The sequence below is a fragment of the Bos indicus x Bos taurus genome, chromosome X, assembly GCF_003369695.1.
Source record: "Bos indicus x Bos taurus breed Angus x Brahman F1 hybrid chromosome X, Bos_hybrid_MaternalHap_v2.0, whole genome shotgun sequence".
In the NCBI taxonomy this organism is placed as follows: domain Eukaryota; kingdom Metazoa; phylum Chordata; class Mammalia; order Artiodactyla; family Bovidae; genus Bos; species Bos indicus x Bos taurus.
In genome coordinates this window covers 142,330,819-142,337,833 of record NC_040105.1, presented here as the reverse complement: position 1 = coordinate 142,337,833, position 7,015 = coordinate 142,330,819, and positions in this window count along the sequence as shown.

Genomic DNA, 7,015 nt, shown 5'->3' with positions numbered 1-7,015 from the left:
ATGCTACTGAAAAACACAATGTAATGCCTGACAAAATGGAAAGATATCTATTTGGGGGGGTATGAAAAATTTTATACAGATATCAATTTTCCTCAAATTATTCTATAATTGTGATAAGATCTCAACAAAAATACTAATATGATCGGTGTAGGAAATAAGCTAATACTAAAATGTATGTGGAAAAACAAACATGTAACAAGAGGCAGGACATTTCTGAAAAAGAAGACTAATGAGCATGGAAGGCAGTCCTTACTAGCTTTTAAAGCATATGGTTAAGACTACACAGTTACATAGAGAAGTACTGGTACATGACTAGTACTGGTACATGGTTAGACAGCGTTCACTAGGTAAGAAGAGAATACAGAAATCAACTCAACTACACACACACACATACACACAGAGCTTTTGTCTGAATGTGTTTCCCCCCAAATTCATGTTGAAAACCTAATGTCCAGTGTGATGATATTAGAAGGTGGGCCTTTGGGAGATAATTAGATCATGAGGGTGGAGCCCTCAAGAATGAGGATTAATGCTCTTACAATGAGAACTCACAGAGCTCCCTAGCTCCTTTTGCCATGTCAGAATACAGTAAGTCCCTTACATAGGAATCTTCAAATTGCAAACTTTCAAAGCTTAGAACTTGCATTCCCACGTCCAATCACGCAATTTAGTTCATGTGTCTGGTGGACATTGTCACATGCATGCCTCCTCTACAAGTGGTGCTTTTGTGTACTGTACTGTATAGAGTACATTAGTACAGTCTTTTTATTTCTAGCCCAGGATGTCCCAAAGCAAGTGTAAAAGCAGTATTATATAGCCAATTCTGTTAGTTGGGTACTAAGGCAAACTTTTTTGGACTTACGTACAAATTGGGCTTACAAGCGCACTTTCAATATGGAACTCATTCATATGCAGAAGACTTTCTATAGGAGAGAAGTCTGCACTCAGAAAAGAGCCTTCATCTGGCCATACTGGTACCTGATCTTGTACCTCTAGCCTTCAGAACTGTGAGAAGTAAATTTCTGTTGTTCACGGGCCCCTCTGTGCCTGGTATTTTGTTACAGCAGCCCAAATGGACACACATACACATTAAGAATATGATAAAGGTAGAAGGTGTCATTTGACACTGGGAGAAGAAAGTTTGTTCAACAAATTGTGATGCACTACATAACAACCTTCTGGAAAAAACATAAACTTGAAGAATTGTCTATACCCCATAATTCACATATAAGTTCCCTATCTGAAACGTGCTTTATCTATCTTAGACTTGCAATGCCCACTTGTCCTTCAAAATTCAATTCAAGACACCCCCCCCCCTTCTCCTTCTGTCTCTTGCTGAATAAGTCATCATAAAGCAATTAGGTGAGATCAATCAAGACAGGCATCCATGACAGGGGAGCATGGAGCTGACTCATTTGAAAAGACCCTGATGCTGGGAAAGATTGAAGGCAGGAGGAGAAGGGGACAACAGAGGATGAGATGGTTAGATGGCATCACCGACTCAATGGACATGAGTTTGGGTAAACTCCGGGAGTTGGTGATGGACAAGGAGGCCTGGCGTGCTGTGGTTCATGGTGTCACAAAGAGTCAGACATGACTGAGTGACTAAACTGAACTGAACTGAACCTGTAAAAAGTATCCTAATATTTCCCTAACTTCTCACTGTAGTGTGATAGCCCATTAAGACTCCGCTAAAGGGAAGAGGGTACCCTGAATATCTAATGTGAGTATTCAGATCTGCTTAGCAGTCATACTTCTCACAGCCAATTAAGAGACAGACATTCTGCTGATACTGATACATCAGTATATATCAGATAGATCAGTATCTTATGAGTTGGTTCATTCATTCATATATTCAACAAACATTTAATGAGTGCTTACTAACCTACTCTGTGCCACACTGTTTTAAGTGCCACAAATATAAAAGTATACAAAATAAACAAAACTCCTGCCCTCATGGAGTTTACATTCTAGTGGGCTAAAGGAAGACAGGTTTTTAAGGAAAATACACAGTATGTCAGATAGTGATAAACTCTATAGACAAAAAGAAAGCAGGGAAGGGGACAGTGGTGGGCCTATTAGGAGGAAATTCCAATAATGGAAGGGAGAGAGAATAAATTTTAAAGAGAAAAATGAGTGTCAGTTATAAGATTTTTGGCCTGAGTTACAAAATAAAACAACAACAACAAAAAAGTTTTCATTTACTGACATGGGGACAACAAGGGGAGGAAAGGATTTGGTGTGGAAGACCAAAGGTTTAGTTTGAAGTACATTAGGCTTGAGATGGAGAAGGCAATGGCACCCCACTCCAGTACTCTTGCCTGGAGAATCCCATGGACGGAGGAGCCTGGTAGGCTGGAGTCCATGGGGTCGCTAGGAGTTGGACACGACTGAGTGGCTTCACTTTCACTTTTCACTTTCATGCATTGGAGAAGGAAATGGCAACCCACTCCAGTGTTCTTGCCTGGAGAATCCCAGGGATGGGGGAGCCTGGTGGGCTGCCGTCTATGGGGTCGCACCAGAGTCGGACACGATTGAAGCGACTTAGCAGCAGCAGCAGGCTTGAGATGCCCATTAGATGTCCAAGCAGAGCTATTAAAGAGGCATTGGGCTATGAGAATCTAGAGTTCAAGGGGGCATTCCAAGCTGGAGATACCTATTTGAGAGTCATCAGGACAGAGATAGTATTTAAAGCCACAAGACTAGATGAATCACCATGGAAATTAGTTTAAACAGAGAAGAGACTCAAGGACTGAGCCTAGAGCACTCCAATATTTAGAGATTGTGGAGATGAGGAAGAACCAGCAAAGGAGTTGGAGGAGTGACCAGTAGTTATCAAGAGTCAGCTCCCAGGGACTTCCCTGGTGGTCCAGTGGTTAAGAAGCCACCTGCCAATGCAGAAAATGAGGGTTCAATCCCTGGTCCAGGGAAATTCCACATGCCTCGGGGCAACTAAGCCTGTGTTATAACTATTGAGCCTGAGCTTTGGAGCCCATGAGCTGCAACTGCTGAGCATGCACTCCACAACTACCGAGTCTGCCTGCCCTAGAGTCCCTGCTCTGCAACAAGAGAAGCCACCACAATGAGAAGCCTTCGCATCCCAACTAGAGAGTAACTCCTGCTCGCTGCAACTAGAGAAAAGCCTGCACACGGCAACAAAGACCCAGTGCAACCAAAAATAAATAATTTTTTAAAAAGAGTCAGCCCTCAGAATGAGCTTACCACAGGGTACACTGATAACACCGAATTTCTGGATCCACAAAGCTAAGAAATAGATAGCAGGGACCCCTACCAAGGTACTACTGTCCTGTGAAATCTGGCTGATTAGTCAGTCAGTTTTTCCCTTTGACATCTTTGAAATGCAACAAACCTCATGCAAATTACATGCAAAATAGCAGTAGCATGGCAATATTGGGGAGATGTAGCTAGACTCTGGTTGGGGACACTAAACACCAGAACTGTGCCTGCCAAACTTGCAGGAGGAGCTGAGCCCTGTGACCCTCCAACCAGGCCTTCAGGCTCAATCTTGAAGAACATCCAGAGAGATGTTCTACACTGAAAACCACTACCAGTGCCCTAAGGGCAAAGGGCTACACCCCTTATTGTAGCCAGTTGCTGCTATTTTCATTGCTGTTGCCAGCACCAGCTGATCTACACTTGATCTTAGCCAAAAGGCCAAGAAGCAATCCAGCAGTCTAGAAGTAAAGGAACACACTCCATGACAACAGCTGAATCTCACCAGCAGGGTGAGATGAGGGTTAAGTGGGTGTGAGGATTGGATTAAGGTTAGAACTTCCAGTCTGTGATGGGCCAAGTCCAAGGAGGGGCTTCCCTGGTGGCTCAGTGGCAAAGAACCTGCCTGCCAATGCAGGAGATGCAAGTTTGATCCCTGGGTGGGGAAGATCCCCTGGAGGAGGAAATGGCAACCCACTCCAGTATTCTTACCTGGAGAATCCCATGGACAGAGGAGCCTGGCAGACCACAGTCCATGGGGTCGCACAGATTCAGACATGACTCAGTGACTAAACAACAACAGGTCCCAATAGCCTTGAACCTCTCCTCAGGACGTTCCCTCCACATCCTACTGTAATTGAATTTTTCACTGTCTGATGACACCTCTAAAGCACAGGCTGTTTATTCTCTCATCTCCCCATAGCTAAATTCCTTAGAGAGTGCCAAGTGATAGAGCTGGAACTCTCCTTGCGCCCCAAGGCCACTTTCTGATTTTTGTTCCTCCCACTCTTGAGAAGTCTCTGGCTCGTCCTACTTTCACACCTTCCTGTTATTTCACCCTCTCCTCACCCTGGTGGTAGTCTTCTGTCACCTTCCTGGTGATTGCCCTCATTCATATAGGCTTTCAGTTCAGTTCAGTTCAGCCACTCAGTCATGTCTGACTCTTTGTGACCCCATGGATTGCAGCACGCCAGGCTTCCCTGTCCATCACCAACTGTCAGAGCTTGCTCAAACTCATGTCCATCGAGTCAGTGATGCCATCCAACCATCTCATCCTCTGTCATCCCCTTTTACTCCCACCTTCAATCTTTCCCAGCATCAGGGTCTTTTCCAATGAGTCAGTTCTTTGCACCAGGAGGCCAAAGTATTAAGTTTCAGCTTCAACATCAGTCTTTCCAATGAATATTCAGGACTGATTTCCTTTAGGATGGACTGGTTGGATCTCCTTGCAGTCCAAGGGACTCTCAAGAGTCTTCTCCAACACCACAGTTCAAAAGCATCAATTCTCCAGCACTCAGCTTTCTTTATAGTCCAACTCTCACATCCATACATTACTACTGGAAAAACCATAGCATTGACTAGATGGACCTTTGTTGGCATAGTAATGTCTCTGCTTCTTAATAAGCTGTCTAGGTTGGTCATAACTTTTCTTCCAAAGATCAAGGATATTTTAATTTCATGGCTGCAGTCACCATCTGCAGTGATTTTGGAGCCCCCCGCCAAATAAAGTCTCTCACTGTTTCCATTGTTTCCCCATCTATTTGCCATGAGTGATGGGACCAGTTGCCATGATCTTAGTTTTCTGAATGTTGAGTTTTAAGCCAACTTTTTCAGTCTCCTCTTTCACTTTCATCAAGAGGCTCTTTAGTTGTTCTTTGCTTTCTGCCATAAGGGTGGTGTCATCTGCATATCTGAGGTTATTGATATTTCTCCCAGCAATCTTGATTCCAGCTTGTGCTTCATCCAGCCTGGCATTTCTCATGATGTACTCTGCATCTAAGTTAAATAAGCAGGGTGACAATATACAGCCTTGGCATACTCCTTTCCCAATTTGGAACCAGTCTGTTGTTCCATGTCCAGTTCTAACTATTGCTTCTTGACCTGCATACAGATTTCTCAGGAGGCAGGTCAGGTGGTCTGGTATTCCCATCTCTTGAATAATTTTCCACAGTTTGTTGTGATCCACACAGTCAAAGGCTTTGGTGTAATCAATAAAGCATAAGTAGATGTTTTTCTGGAGCTCTCTTTCTTTTTTGATGATCCAACAGATGTTGGCAATTTGATCTCTGGTTTCTCTGCCTTTTCTAAATCCAGCTTGAACATCTGGAAGTTCATGGTTCACATATTGTTGAAGCCTGGCTTGGAAAATTTTGAGCATTACTTTGCTAAGATCACATGGACCACAGCCTTGTCTAACTCAATGTAACTATGAGCCATGCCATGTAGGGCCACCCAAGACAGATGGGTCATGGTGGAGAGTTCTGACAAAATGTGGTCCACTGGAGAAGGGAATGCAAACCACTTCAGTATTCTTGCCTTGAGAACCCCATATAGGCTTTAGTTCTTAACTATCTGTCCTCTTTGTCCCAACTTCTCCCATCATTCTCAGTCACTTCAACATTCACATGGTCAACCACCCAGCACCCTGGTTTCTTGTTTCCTTATCTGCCCATTGCCAGGGACCACTGCCACTTCACAATCCAGGGCAGCAGTATGGGGCCCTGTATCCTGAAGGTCCATGCATTCTTTTCATTTACACATCAACACATGATTTCCAGAGGCTGACAAATCTTTAATACAGGATATATGTAAAAGTATATACAATTTTTTTTTTACTAGGAATTAGGCCTGTGCTTCATTCTTTTCAGTTTTGCTTTCCATAGAACTCACCATGGATCAGTGATTACAAATGGGACTTTAAAGTTTAACAGTAGATAAAAATAAACCCCCAATAATACAAAAATACACATGCACACGGTTAGTCATTGCAATATCTTTTATAATTGCAAAATACTGGAAACCACCTGAACACTCATTCCTAGGAGTGTGGCTAAATAAACTGTGGTACCTCCATGCAACTGTAAATAAATATTTTTTATCTAAATAAAAAAATAAATAAATAATAAATATTTTGTGGCTGTAAATAAGAGCGAGAATGATATCTATAAACTGAGTTGGAGTAACACCTAAGACATAGTATACAATGAAAAAAGCAAGTACCAATGTTATATCTATAGAAAGTCACCTTTTATGTAACAAAAGGAGATATTTTCATACAAGCACCTGTATACTAATGTTTTGTAGCCACTCTACTCATAATAGCCAAAAACTGGAATCACCATAAATGTCTATGAATGGCTGACCAAATTATGTTACATCCACACAATGGAATATGACTTAGCAATAAAAAGGAAGAAACTACTGATGAACATAACAACATGGTTGAATTTCAAAGGCATCATGCTAAGTAAAAGAAGATGGTCTCAAAAGGTTATACAACCATGTGCATGCATGCTAAGTCACTTTGCCATGCCCTCCTCCAGGGGATCTTTGTGATCCAGGGTGCAAACCCATGTCTCTTATGTCTCCTGCATTGGCAACTGGGTTCTTCACCACTAGTGCCACCTGGAAGCCCCTATAGAACCATGTTTTCATGTATATGACATTCCCAAAGGGCAAAACTATAAGAACATAGCAGTGCTTGTCAGAGTTGAGAGTCAGGGAGGCTTTGACTGCAGACAGACAGCACAGGAGAATTCTGGGCGCTGATGGATCAGTTCTG